Source organism: Bubalus bubalis, chromosome 1 (genome assembly GCF_019923935.1).
Source record: "Bubalus bubalis isolate 160015118507 breed Murrah chromosome 1, NDDB_SH_1, whole genome shotgun sequence".
NCBI classification, from domain to species: domain Eukaryota; kingdom Metazoa; phylum Chordata; class Mammalia; order Artiodactyla; family Bovidae; genus Bubalus; species Bubalus bubalis.
In genome coordinates, this window is record NC_059157.1 from 3,815,199 (window position 1) to 3,829,248 (window position 14,050).

The window sequence follows — 14,050 nt, forward strand, 5'->3', positions numbered from 1 at the left end:
CGCTTGTTCTGGTTTCCCTTGGTGCAGCTCAGGGTCCTTTCCTGTGGTCCCCACACTCTTTCCCCTGAACTTTTCTTCCTTTACTTCCTTCTCTTTCCAAGTGCAATGTGTCTGTGCTACGTGTAGAGACAAAGCTATGGTTTCTGAGAACTGGACAATAAAAAAGGCTGAGCACCAAAGAATTGATGCCTTTGAACTGAGGTGCTGGAGAAGACTCTTGAGAGTCCCTTGGACTGCAAGGAGATCCAACCAGTCCATCCTAAAGGAGATTAGTCCTGAATATTCATTGGAAGGACTGATGCTGAAGCTGAAACTCCAATCTTTTGGCCACCTAATGCAAAGAAGTGACTCATTGGAAAAGACCCTGATGCTGGGAAAGATTGAAGGCAGGAGAAGGGGACGACAGAGGATGAGATGGTTGGATGGCATCACCCACTGAATGGACATGAGTTTGAGCAAGCCCCGGGAGCTGGTGATGGACACGGAGGCCTGGCGTGCTGCAGTCCATGGGGTCACAAAGAGTTGGACATGACTGAGCGACTGAACAACATGTATCTATGGTTATTTCGAGATCTGAGCAGAGGTCTCCAAAGAAACTGGGCACTGGGAGGGCCCTAGCATCTGCCTCTCACAGTGTGAGAAACAAATAGTAACATTTTATTTGAAAATTTAGAGAGAAAACCTTTTATTAGATTGAATTGATATACATACAGAATGAATGAATGAAATATTGAGATGGGGGAACCTGTGCTCAAACCTTCCCACTAGGGCTTACTCCTGGAAACTTTATAAACAAGATCGCCGAAGGACCCTGCTCTGCCATCATCTAGTTATTTGAAACGCGTCCTCAGAAATGTTGTCTTCTGGGCAAAGCCTTGCAAAATCAGCCTCCTTGTTCAGATAGGCTGCCTTCCATCACTGTGTGGTTTTGGCCTTCTTTTCCCGAGCACCCGCCTATTAATTTTCCCTCTTGTTGAGCCCAGCCTCTCTGCCCGCGCGTGCAGGTGAATTTAGGTTTGCTATCTCAGAGGTTTTTCTCTCGTTTCTCCGGCAGCGGTTCTCAGTCCAAAAAGGGAGCGAGATCTGGAAACTGCTAAGAGAGAAACAAACCTTTTCCTTATCTGGCTGGTCTCACTTCTCCAGTTTTCCTACCTATTCCATTAGGGAGTCACTATCTCCACGGAAAACAATCAGCGCAGCTGTGGAAATTGTGACAATTATTCTGAAACGGAACTCCAAAGCTCATCTCCTGGTAAGTTAAAGCCATTAACGTTTTTTTGCAAGCATGTATTTAGAACCTTTAAACAAAATGCACATTCATGTCTTTTAAAGTTTAGCCTGAAACAAAGTTAAAGACCAAACAACAAAATAACGTGTGTTCAAAGAGCCTGGTGGAAACTCCACCTGGAGAGTCGCTGCGTGGAAAGAGGCAGTGAGCAGGGTCAGGAGCTACGTGAAAGAATGTCCCACTCGGGGAGCACTGACCACAGGCCCCAAAGGCTGGAAAAGGGCTTTCCCGAGATCACAATGGAACCTTCCCCTGGGAAGGGTCACTGGCTTTCCATAATTCACACTGGATTTAATCAGAGAATCCTCAGGTCAGATGACTCCAACGTTGAGGTAATTATTTGAAAGGCCACAGAGATTCCATTTAGGATATTAAAGAGGCTACAGCTGTGGCGAAACATTCCCATTAAAGAGCCACAGATGCACAGAAAAGGAACAGATGTTTGTTGTCAGGATTAAGTTTCTCCTGTGTGAAACTTCAGATCATAACGTTCATTCTTGTTGCCAGTCTGAACCCACAGTTTTGAAAAAAACATTAGGTCATCTGTAACTCTGGCCTCGTTTTTTGGTTCCCAAACTTGAAATACCTCTTTCAAAAGGAGGAAATGCGTGTGCATCTTTTCTAACTTTGGAGACTAGGACAGGGGCATCGTTTGTGGGTAAAGAACACATTTTGAGATTTACCAAGTAAAAAGACAAAATATGACTCGGGTAAATCCGAACAACTTTATACATCACACTTAAAGGAGCCATTACACGCAGCAGAACACACACATTCTAGTAATGAATTACACTCAGAGATGAACAGACTGGACAAGAATATACCTTGGTATGGATGAAACACAGTAACACACAGGCCGACAGAGGTCCCTCCCTCAGGGTTTTCATAGAATCTCACAACCGTTTTCCAGATATTGTTTTGTGCACATAAGTAAGGAGGATCAAGATCAGTGTGGACAGTCCCTTCATGGACGGAGGAGACGTTTCAGTCTGGAGAAGCTGGGTTTTCCCTTTTGTTCAGGAATAGCGGTCTGGGAGGTCAGCCAGCCACATCTTCCTTACCCTCGCTTATGACGGCAGGCAAGCTTCCTCAGGGACGGGGAGAAGGCGGGTACTTAGGGGTGTTTCTGGGCCCTCGGGACACCACTAACCACATCAAAAACACATTGCCTTATGTGGTCTCTAATGTTTCCTCTGGAGAATCTGGCTTAGCATCAGCTGCTCACAGCTCTGGTCCAACGGCAGACACTGAGGTAGAATTGAACTGTTTTCGACCTGCGTGTCTTCTGGGTGATAATCTGGTTTAGCCTGCTCTACAGTGTTTCAAGAGTTCGGGAAAATCAAGAGGCGGTGTGATTTCCACTGTCTTTTTCATACCTTTTGGCGTTTCCCTTAAACTTTTCAATTACTCAAAACAGAGCTGGTGAGGGGCTCCCCTGGTGGTCCAGTGGCTAAGACTCTACATCACCGGTGCAGGGGGCCCGGGTTAAAGCCTGATAGGGGGTCGGGATCCACAGACTAGAACTAAGAGTGTGCCCACCACGAGTAAAGATCTGGCGTGCTGCAGCTAAGCGCCAGGGAGCCGAACACACCGAAACAGAGCTGGTAAAGCTGGGGCTGGGGCGGCGCCTGACCATCCGCCCCTGTAGGTCTGCCAGTCTCCAGCCTGCGTGCCCCAAGCCAGGGCCAGGCTGTCCCCTACCTCCTCTGTCCACAGATGGCTTGTAAACATACATCTAAGACCTTGTTACTTGCATGTGGTCTGAGGACTCACAGTATCAGCCGCACCCAGAGCTTGTTAGAGACACGGGATGCTGGCCTCAGAACTGAAGAAGCAGAATCTGCATTTTAACCAGATCCGCATGTGATTCACGCGCACACTGAGGTTTAAGACAGTCTGCTTCAGGGCATGGTCTCCATGGAGAGTAGACAGGATTGGTTAAACGTGTAGTCACCCCGTTTAAACTTGGGTAGGATTTAATATTTACTACAGAGAGGGATGATTTTCCTATCTGGGAATCAGAGGGGAAAGTAGTATTTGATGAATTGCAGGTCAAGGAATACACACACACATACACACGCACACACGCACTGCTGTGTGTGTGCTCAGCTGTGTCTGACTCTTTGAAGCCCCGTGAACTGTAGCCCACCAGGCTCCTCTGTCCATGGAATTTTCCAGGCAAGAATACTGGAGTGGGTTGCCATTACATTCTCCAGGGGATCTTCCTGACCCAGGGATTGAACCTGTGTCTCCTGCATCTGTTGCATTGGCAGGTGGATTCTCTACCACTCAGCTACCAGGGAAGCCAGTGTATGTATGTATATATATAAGACTGAGTGCCAAAGAACTGATACTTTTGAACTGTGGTATTGGAGAAGACTCTTGAGAGTTCCTTGAACTGTAAAGAGATTAAACCAGTCCATCCTAAAGGAAATCAACCTGGAATATTCATTGGATGGAATAATGCTGAAGCTGAAGCTCCAATACTTTGGCCACCTCATGTGAAGAGATGACTCATTGGAAAAGACCCTGATGCTGGGAGAGATTGGGGGTGGGAGGAGAAGGGTGCAGCAGAGAATAAGATAGTTAGATAGCATGACCAAGTCAATGGACATGAATTTGAGCAAACTCTGGGAGACAGAGGAGGACAGAGGGGCCTGGCGTGCTGCAGTCTGTGGGGTGGCAAAGAGTTGGACATGACTGAGCGACTGAACAGCAACCAAAGGTCAGGGAAGGTGAAGGGGGACAAGCCTTTAATGTCTCTATTTCCTAAATGGTGAGCTGGTCAGTTTGGTTCATGAGGTGGAAAAATCCAAACACAAAGATTTCTGATTATAATTTCATCTTTTGTAGGACTTCCTCTCTAGAGACAGCCAACAAGATAATAAAAGCAGTAGGTAACACTGAATGTAGGCTTACCAGATGCCAAGCACCCATTCTGCGATTAAATGTAAAATTTAATCTTCACAATAATTCTATGAGGCAGAAATATTACCCTCAGTTTTCAGATGAGGGAACTGGAGCACAGAGCGGTTTAGCAACAAGCTCAAGGTCACGGTGAGTAAGTGACAGAGTCAGGAAGCAAACCCGAAGAGGTCTAGCTGACCCCGCCACACCTCCACCTGTTGCGGAAAGCCACCACCAAATGACTTAGGTGACCTTCTCAGGCTGGAAAACGGAATTCTGTGGACTGAAATACTGAATTATAGGTTTGAAATAAAGAAACTAAAGTCAGAGAGGTCACGACCCTGCTCAACGTCACCCAGAAGAGGGAAGTGCTGGGGTGGGTCTTCTGATTTTTCATCCCATGGTCTAAATTGAAAACATTCATATTTTGGTATACATCAAGGATGTGTTGCTCGATCTCAAACACTGTTTCAAATTCTGACATTTCCATGTGATAGCTCAAAATTAGGAGCAGTTTCTCTAATTAAAACTCTTGTCTTCCAGGAAACTTACCAAACACAAGACCGCTGTGCAGGGACTGCTTCTAACTCTCACACCAGCTGCCAATGAGTTTTTCAAAGGGCACATGTTTATGTTCGTACCGAGTGGCCAAAAAACTTGGAAGACAAAAACAACCAATCAAGGTAAGGAAGCACTGACATTTGTTGTAGCTGCCCATCCCAAAGGTGAAAAGGCCACCTAATAGTTTACAACTGGCAACAGGATTACTGATTTGGAGTTTAGGATATTGAACGGTAACCCTTATAAAAGGTCTCTTGCGTGCCAGGCATGGTGTGTCTCGCGTTGCATTTGCTCATTAGAACGATGCCGTGAGCAAGATGCTGTGATTTGCTTCATTTCGTAGGTGAGGAAACTTTGGCCCCAAGAACTACAGATACTGTCACAGACAGTAAATTGGGAGCTCTTCTCATCTCCCCTACGACCAAGGCTACTTTCTGCAGGTGACTCAATGGTACCCCAGAGAAGAAAAACATTTGCCCAGTCACACAACTAAAGGGCAGTGCTGTGCCTGGAATCTTCCTCTGATGGGCCAAGTTTGGCCTGATGACAAATGGAAAATCCTAGGGAATGACAGTGGACCATCTCTTAGCAGAAACAGTGCTTTGAGAGAGACTCATCTATTTGCTCAGGAAACCTGGCTTCAGGAAGCCGAGTCTGTCCTTATTGGGATGGACATAGGTACGCTATAGATACTATGTATAAGACAGATAACTAGTGAGAACCGACCATACAGCGCAGGGGCCTCTACTCAATGCTCTGTGGTGACCTAAATGGAAGGGAATCCAAAAAAAAAGAGGGGGTATACATATACGTACAGCTGATTCCCTTTGCTGTACAGTAGAAACTAACCCAACATTGTACAGCAACTATGCTCCAACAAAAATTTTTAAAAAATGGAATTCAAGAGCATATTTCTTTAGAAACATAGGAAGGACATGTTGTCCAAATGAACACACTTGTCTGATTTTGACCATAGAATAATAAATATTTGAGATATGAACATTTCTGGCTCTCTGAAAGTCTGGCCGAATAGTAACCAAAAGAAGAAGAACCATTGTGCTGCTGGGAATCACCCTGTGTGTCGGGCACACGTCCACAGCTGACAGCTTCTGCGCAGAAGCTGAGTCACCAAGATGGCAGAGCCAGCGTGCTCTCTGACCAGAGAGGGCGGTGCTTCCTCGAGTATTCTCGTGGATTTACTTGAGACAAGATGGCAAGTGAAGTGGAAGGTATCAAAAAATGACCAAACTTGCTCCCCCAAGCCAGAGGGGCAGCTCACTTCCTGGGGCTGCCTTGCCTACAACTGCCTCAACTCTAGGGGTCCATTTGCCTGGAAAGATGAGAAAAGGTGGGGAGGAAGAAACCGCCCCAGTGAGGAAGACACTTGGGCAGAAACACCCGGTTCTGCAGGTACCTCCACGTGAGGGTCACTCAGTGGATCCGTACAGACTCACAGAGACACGGACTGAAGGGGCCATTAGCACCTACAGGGCTGCCCTTAGGCTGGCACCTTAGGCTGCCCTTAGGCTGGCACCTTAGGCTGCCCTTAGGCTGGCACCTTAGGCTGCCCTTAGGCTGGCACCTTAGGCTGCCCTTAGGCTGGCAGGCTGCACCCGGGATTTTGTCTCCCTGGAGACAGCTGGTAATGTCTGGAGACAGGCCAGGGATGCTGCTGAGCATTTTGCAGTGCCCAGGCTGGCCCTCCACAGCAAAGGGTCATCCATACCCTTGAGTAACTGGTACCGCGATTGAGAAACCTGCCTGCAAATCTGTCGGGTGAGTGAGGTTCTCACGGCCTCTGGTTCACCATGTGCTTCCTCTGGCCCGAGCAGAGCCCTGGAGTCCCTCCTCCATACCTCCTTTCATCTGCCCCCCAGTCAGTGTGAGTGACTCCTGGGGGGCAGGGTCCGACCGGATTAATCTGCGCTAAGGTGTGAATGACTGACGGAGCCAGCACGAGCAGGAACAGCTGTATTTTGAGTGACTCATGGATTCAGGGTAAATTCAGCTCCAATCTGGGAAGTGTTAGCCGGGAGGCCTTAATAACGCAGGCACTTATTTTTAGTAGATGGGTGAGGTGACGAAATTTACAAAGCATTGCTCACCTTTTAAAGTCATAAACAAATCTGTGATGTGGTTCCACTGGGATATAGCCATGAATACTCATTTTTTTTAACTTTTTTTTTTTTTTTTTTGGCTGTGCCACACAGCTTGTGGGATCTTAGTTCTCCAACCAGGGTTCCAACGCAAGACCCTGGCAGAGAAAGCAGGAGTGGAGTCCTAACCACTGGAGCTCCAGGGAATTTGCTGAGTACTTTTTATTACGAGCAATTGTTCTTGGTATTGATCACAATTGCTTTTCATCAAGAGAAGAAACCCTATTAAAAGCCTTCCTGTGCCCCAAACAAAACTCATTTGCTTTCTCTTCATCTCTAATGTTGACTTGTGGGTTTGATATGATTAGGGCCCATTTGTTGGTTATTTGAGGGGCCTTTGCTTCCATAAGTCCCTCGCTGTCTCTTCTCTAGACACTGTGGGTCTATATTTGGATGGCAGGCTGTGTACGTTTTTATTTAAAGCCAGCAAAGCAGACACAGCCTGAGTAAAATAATTAGCAGTGGGGAGGAGTCTCAGAGTAATTTCTTCTCATTTTGAGGCTCAGAAATGGAAAGTTTTGCCCTTCTGCTTGCAAAGCATGTGATGGTGCCAGATAGAAGTGCTTCTCCCTGGGCAAACCTCCGTTAGGGTGGCTTCCCTGGTCACACCACTCTACTCTCTGGATTCTTTGTCCCTCTGACTGTCATCAAGGGGACATATATGGTAGGTTGGTGGGTAGCACTATTCTATGCCAAATTTCAGAGGCAAATTAGCTCAACTGGTTCTCAGCTTATGGGTTCTGAATAGTAAAATTCAAGGAACAGTGGTGGGTAAAGGGTCCTTTGGGCTCACACTAGTTCGAACACCTCATATATAGGAAGGGAAATGGGAGTCTGGGAAGGTGGCAGAGGTTGGTCAAGGTCAGAGTTTTTTGTTTTGTTTTTTGCCTCACCAGGGCATGTGGGATCTTACTTCCCCAGCCAAGGATTGAACCTGTGCCCCTGAATTGAAAGCATGGAGTCCTAACCACTGGGCCACCAGGGAAGTCCCACGATCAAGGTCATTTGGACAGTCACAAGTGAAACCAAGCCTGACCTTCCACGAGTGCTGACTTCTGCCACCAAGTTCTGCCTGGAGCTTCCCAGGGGACACAGGCAGCACCAAGACCATCTGGGGTGAAGCTGGGTGAAGGCAGGCAGCCCTCATCCCGATGAAGCAGCCTCCTAAGAGGTCTTCCAAGAGAAGGAACTGGGGAAGAAATCCTTGTCTGGAGAAGAGGGAACAATAGAGTTGGGTGTGTTATGGAGGCAGGCATACATGCATGCTAAAAAAGCTTCAGTCGTGTCCAGCTCTTTAAAACCCCATGGACTGTAGCCTGCCAGGCTCCTCTGTCCGTGGGATTCTCCAGCCATAACACTGGAGTGCGCTTCCATGCCCTCCTGCAGGGGACCTTCCTGGCCCAGGGGTTGGCTCTGAGCCTCTCATGTCTCCTGCACTGGCAGGTGGGCTCTTTACCAGTAGTGCTACCCGGGAAGCCTGTTATGGGGGCAGTCAGCAGCAAAAGCGTTCTAGAAGCTTTAGTAATAGATTTTCAGTGATGTCTTCTTTCACAGACATCCTGAAGGGATATTTAAAATGAATGGGTAGCTAAGACTGTGCTCCCAGTGTAGCGGGCCCAGGTACCAACCCTGGTCCAGGAACTAAGATCCCACATGACACTGTGAAGAGTTGGCATGCTGCAACAAAGACCGAAGATCCCATGAGCCACAGCTAACACCTGGTGCAGCCAAAGAAAGAAAGAAAGAAAAATAAATATTCAAAAAGTCAAGCCAATGGGCAGTTCTCAAGGACCAGGCCTGGAAAGTAGGGCTGGAAGACCCATTTCTGAGTCACACCCATGACTCTTTACTTCCTGGACTGTGAAATGCATTGTGGGGGGAAGCTGGATGGCATTTGGTTATGGGATTCAGCAAATGTGCTTGAGCAAGTGACCAGGTCACTGCATTTGTCCCCTTCAGCTTTCCTGGTGGGGCGGTGCATCCGGCCTGGAGATATGAGGGAGATGGTGGTGGGTGGTGGTACTGGTGGCATTTGTTTTAATAATATCTGTTTATTTACTTGGCTGAACTGGGTCTCAGCTGCAGTACATGGGGCCTTCGGTTTTCGTTGTACATCCGGGTTCTTTAATCATGGCATTCGAACTCTTAGCTGTGGCATGTGGAATCTAATCCCCTTGCCAGGGATGGGACTCGGGCCTCCTGTGTTGGGAGCTCGGAGCCTTAGCCACTGGACCACCAGGGACGCCCCGATGATGGCATTTATCGTTTAGCACCTCTGCTCCCAGTACTCCAGTCTTGGTGCTAAGCACGCTGTTTCTTTCAATCTTTACCTTCGTATTGAGATAAATAATAGTCATGCCCATTTCACAGATGAGGAAACTGAGTAATAAGAAAGGGAAGGTCATGTGCCCAATGTCACAGCTGAAGAGCCACACTGTGTCCCCAGGGCCACAACCAGAGGTGTCCTCAACGGCCCCATTCCCTTGTATGGGGTCAACAGTGTCCATGTGGTTTGGGGCTTTAGGAATGGCTGGTGCAGAGCTAACTGGAGTTGATGGTATGGATGTTTCTGGTCTGGAGACAGTGTCTCCATTATTTACCTGCCCCCTTCCTCCCTTTGAGCCTCTTCTGCATTTAAAAGAAAAACAAAAGCAAACAAAGAGAAACAAAACAGAGATTCATGAAAAGAATGAAGCAAGGGAGTAAAGAATCAGGCAGGCTTTCCAGCAAACAAAAGAGAGCTTTTCTGTCCTTTGTAGAAATCATTGAAAACGATAAAACAAGAGCCAGAGAGAGGGGATCAAGGAGGACCAGAAGCGAGTGTTCCCCCCCGGGGGGTGGGTGTCTCAGGAAACAGCTGCAATGCCTCCTCTCTCGGGCGTGGTTGGGGGGCTCTGATGCTCTTTCTGATCTGTTAGCAAGTAGGAGGGACCCACTCATGGCCTCCGAGTCGCTCCTTCTCTGGTTTGTAAAGGATGCTTTGTGAAGCAAAGACCACTAGCCTTGAGGAGGGCTTGCTGCTTTCCTGTTTTTTGTTTACTCTTGTTGGAATTGAACAAGGACTTGGTAGCTCAAATCATTCTGTTTTAAGCCCTTGTACCTTCAACATGCCTCCTAGAATCGTCACCTCATCAACTCAGTTCCAAACCACAGGAAAACATCCTCCACGGGACCTTTTCATCTCTCAGATGCATCGTTAGTCACTGATTTAGTCAATCTGGAATTTCTAGGGACAAACCTGTTTTCCTGGCTTAGATATGCAGGGACAGAAGGAAATAAAAAGTCACATCAAATCTGTAGAGCATGCAGTAGAGCATGGTGAGGGGAAGCCAGACAACGTGTGTGCTGAGTGCCCTCCAGGACAACGTCTGTCTGCATATCGCTGCGTGCCTTCCTTTGTTTTTTATTTTTTAGATCTCTGCTGTTTCACTATGGACCACAGAACCTGTCACAGAGCACCACCTCCATAAATGCTGGCTGATGTTTCTAGATTCTTTCTGCCCCTATTTGACAATAAGGAAAGCAAGACTACAAGATCTTAAGCAACTTGCTCAAATTCACAGGGTTAATAAGTGGCAATGGTCTTCCCTGGTGGCTCAGCTGGTAAAGAATCCACCTGCAATGTGGGTGACCTGGGTTCGATCCCTGGGTTGAGAAGATCCCCTGGAGAAGGGAATGGCTCCCCACTCCAGTATTCTGGCCTGGAGAATTCCATGGACTATATAGTCCATGGGGTTGCAAAGAGTCGGACACGACTGAGCGACTTTCACCTTCAATAAGTGGCATACTGGGGATTTGGATCCCAGGACATGTGACTCCAATGTTCTTTTCACTATACTATGCTACCTCCAGAAGTAACTAGAACAGGTGGGCAAAACAGATCACACCAGCGCTGTCTGGAGAGGCAGACACTGCTAGGGCAGGTGCAGAGGACTCTAACACATTTCTGAAGAAAAAGATGACTTCCGGATAAAGACCAAGTCCTTGCTGACCTCCCTGACTTCCGGAATATTCCCATGCATGTGCACAGCCCTTTGCGACACAGATGCGTATCTGAATCTGCGCCTCCCTGCTTCCTGGGTGAACAGCTGGACTGCACTTCCGTGCGGCTGCGTTCTAGGCAATGGAATGAATGAACACACTGGCCACCCAGCTGGGCATCTGAAACAACTCCATGTATCTTTTCACTTTCTTTTCTCCCTTCTCCAGTTGAAAAGAGAAAATTCTGATGTCCCAGAGGTCAGCATGGTTGGAGGAAAGGCGTCTGGGTCCCGCAGAGGACCACACCAACATCACCTACCAGCCAAGAACACGTGGCATTAGATTAAACATGCGTGCACGCCAAGTCGCTTCAGTCGTGTCTGACTCTCTGTGACCCCATGGGCTGTAGCCCCCAGGCTCCTCTGTCCATGGGATTCTCCAGGCAAGAGCCCTGGAGTGGGCTGCCATGCCCCCTCCAGGGGAGCTTCCTGACCCAGGGATTGCTGGCATTGGCAGGCACATTCTCTACCACTAGCACCACCCGGGAAGCCCCTGGATTTAATATGAGTCAGGTATGTAATTCTCTTGTATGAAGTCACTGAGATTTTACGGTTCACCTGGCTACAGCTGAGAGCACTGTTTTACTAATAGGCCTTTTAGGATTGCAAATAGCTTTCTGGCCTATGATATCATTCCTTTCTTGACAAATGCAACAAGTCAATGGAAGCTTAAAGAGAGTTGTGAAGAATCGCGTGTGGGAACCATCAAAGCATCTGGGCGGTACCCTGCTGCCTGGGCAGAAGCCCATCGGTTAGGTTCACCGGCTTAGTTTCCCCACCTGTAGTTTCAAGGTGTTATGTCAGATGGTCTCTAGCTTCCTTCTAAATCTAAGCCTCTATAAGTCTTTTTCGAGGCTGACAAATGTGTACGGCCACAGGTGTTCAGATAGTTATCTCTTGATACTGTGAACCCCTCAAAGGTACGGATTATTTCTTAGTTACATTTATATGCCTGGAATCTAATCTCTTAGATGCTCTAAGGTTGAATTTAATTAGAATTTTTTTTGTTGGAAAAAAACTCAAAGAATTTATGAATGTTCTGATTTATGCCAGTGATTTCTTGATCTAATTCGGAGCACAGCATCAAATGATTGAAATTCTCAAGAATATTTTCATTATGCCTTACTGAGTATGATAGGCTATTTTATATTCATTTGCATAGACGTAATCTTTGAAGAATGATTTTATAATAAAGCTGAAAGACTCTTTTGATTAAAGGTGGTGCCAGCAGTAATTGGTATTCTGATGGCTTCATTTACAGTTCTATTTAGTTGAATAATATAGGGGCATAATTCCTACTTAGAGTTGAGAAAATTGGAGTACAGAGCATTCAGGATTTTATCATTCTGAATGGCCCTTAACCTGAGGTTCATAAAAGTAGTATTGGGCAAACTAAGAGCAATTTAAAAAGTTTGAATAAGGCCCAAGGGAAACTATAGAATAATACGAGGTAGCTTATGCCACTTTCATGAAAACCTTTAAGTCATCTGGTTTTGGAAAAATAATTTTTTTCCTATAGGTTGTATGGAAATATTGGTCATTTCATCCTGCTCATCAAAAATATCAGATTATATATGTTTTCGGTGACTGAAAATAGGCAATGAATTCTGTTTCTTAGAAAATGCAGTCTGGGACTTCTCTGGGGGCTCAGTGTTAAGACTTCGTGTTCCCAGGGGTGAGGGTTCAATTCCTGGTCAGGGAACTACTATCCCAGTCGCTGCCTCCCTGCACCCCCCCATCCCCAAAGAAGAAAATGCAATTTGGTGCATAAAAATGCTTTAAAGCACAGAGTTCAAGGGAGGTAGAAGGTTAAGGATTAACAAGAGAGTCTTGGCAGAAAAGTGGGAACCACGATTTGACACTACACAGACAGAATGCAATCTAACAATGGGAAACCAGTGCATTGTTAGCTTACTGGCAGCTGCAGGGGGATGGGAGAAGGCAATGGCACCCCAATCCACTGTTCTTGCTTGGAGAATCCCAGGGACGGGGGAGCCTGGTGGGCTGCCGTCTATGGGGTCACACAGAGTCGGACACGACTGAATCGACTTAGCAGCAGCAGCTGCAGGGGGATGTGTGTCTCCTCCCATTTTCTGCCCCTCTGTGTGATTATGTCCTGCTCTGTCCCACCTCCTGGGGAGTGCAGCCGTCCAGGAACATGTGAGCGGTATGGACCCTTTGTCTTGCTGGCATAGGAACCCATGCCCATCGAAAATGAAATATTGATACTGCCAACCAGTGTTTTTAGATGCTTATTTTATCAGGGACTGCAGAAAGGAAGAGATTGTATTAAAAATTATCTACTTCCTTTTGCAGGAATTGTTTGCTTCATATGTTATGTTTAGGTGACTCCTTCATTCAATATATCATTCCATAAAATAATAAAGACTAACAAAGGTATTTCTTGGCTCTCACTTGGTACAGAAAGTTCTTTCAGGAAATCCTAAACAAGAAGTGAAATTTGAATGGGATCCTAAAGAGAAGGCAGGAATTATGGGACTGAGCCAAGCAAAGCTGGAAAAATGTAAGCTCACCTGCATTTAAAAACCTGCAAACATTCATTTACGTCTGTTTTGTTCCACTGTGGTGCAGTAATTCTATGGGCCACTTCTCACCATTAAACTGACTGTTTCTAATGTCTAGAGCCTACCTGGGCCAGGTATAGCCTGAGGATGACTAGTCTCAGCTGAGCCCCAAGGGGCCTCACCCTGTGTTAGAAGATTTACCTCCATCCACCATCCTCATCACCTTTTTTGAGAAAAGTTCAGCATTTTCAGCATCAGGCAGTCAGTTCAGTTGCTTAGTCATGTCTGACTCTTTGTGACCCCATGGACTGCAGCATGCCAGGCTTTCCTGTCCTTCACGAACTCCTGGAGCTTACTCAAACCCATGTCCATCGAGTTGGTGATGCCATCCAACCATCTCATCCTCTGTCATCCCCTTCTCTTCCCACCTTCAATCTTTCCCAGAATCAAGGTCTTTTCAAATGAGTCAGTTCACATCCAGTGGCCAAAGTATTGGAGTTTCAGCTTCAGCATCAGTCCTTCCAATGAACATTCAGGACTGATCTCCTTTAGGATAGACTGGTTGGATCTCCT

The 14,050-nt window shown here is 46.8% G+C and overlaps 1 protein-coding gene and 1 long non-coding RNA gene across 11 annotated transcripts in view; one reads left to right on the top strand and one right to left on the bottom strand.

The window, feature by feature from the left end:
• The window catches only part of THRB (thyroid hormone receptor beta), a 446,263-nt gene that overhangs the window by 96,608 nt on the left and 335,605 nt on the right, over positions 1-14,050 (bottom strand). Inside the window, exon 1 of one of the 10 annotated variants that reach the window (XM_006074110.4) lies at positions 4,748-4,853. The exons of the other annotated variants lie outside the window; for them this stretch is intronic. The gene's annotated coding sequence lies outside the window, so the exon portion shown is untranslated. Of the gene's footprint in view, positions 1-4,747; positions 4,854-14,050 lie in introns of those variants that run through there. 10 annotated transcript variants of the gene reach the window in all.
• Positions 1,124-7,945, top strand: LOC123327847. Its single transcript, XR_006542535.1, has 3 exons — positions 1,124-1,252; positions 4,739-4,878; positions 7,809-7,945. It is a non-coding gene; the product is annotated as an uncharacterized LOC123327847 (long non-coding RNA).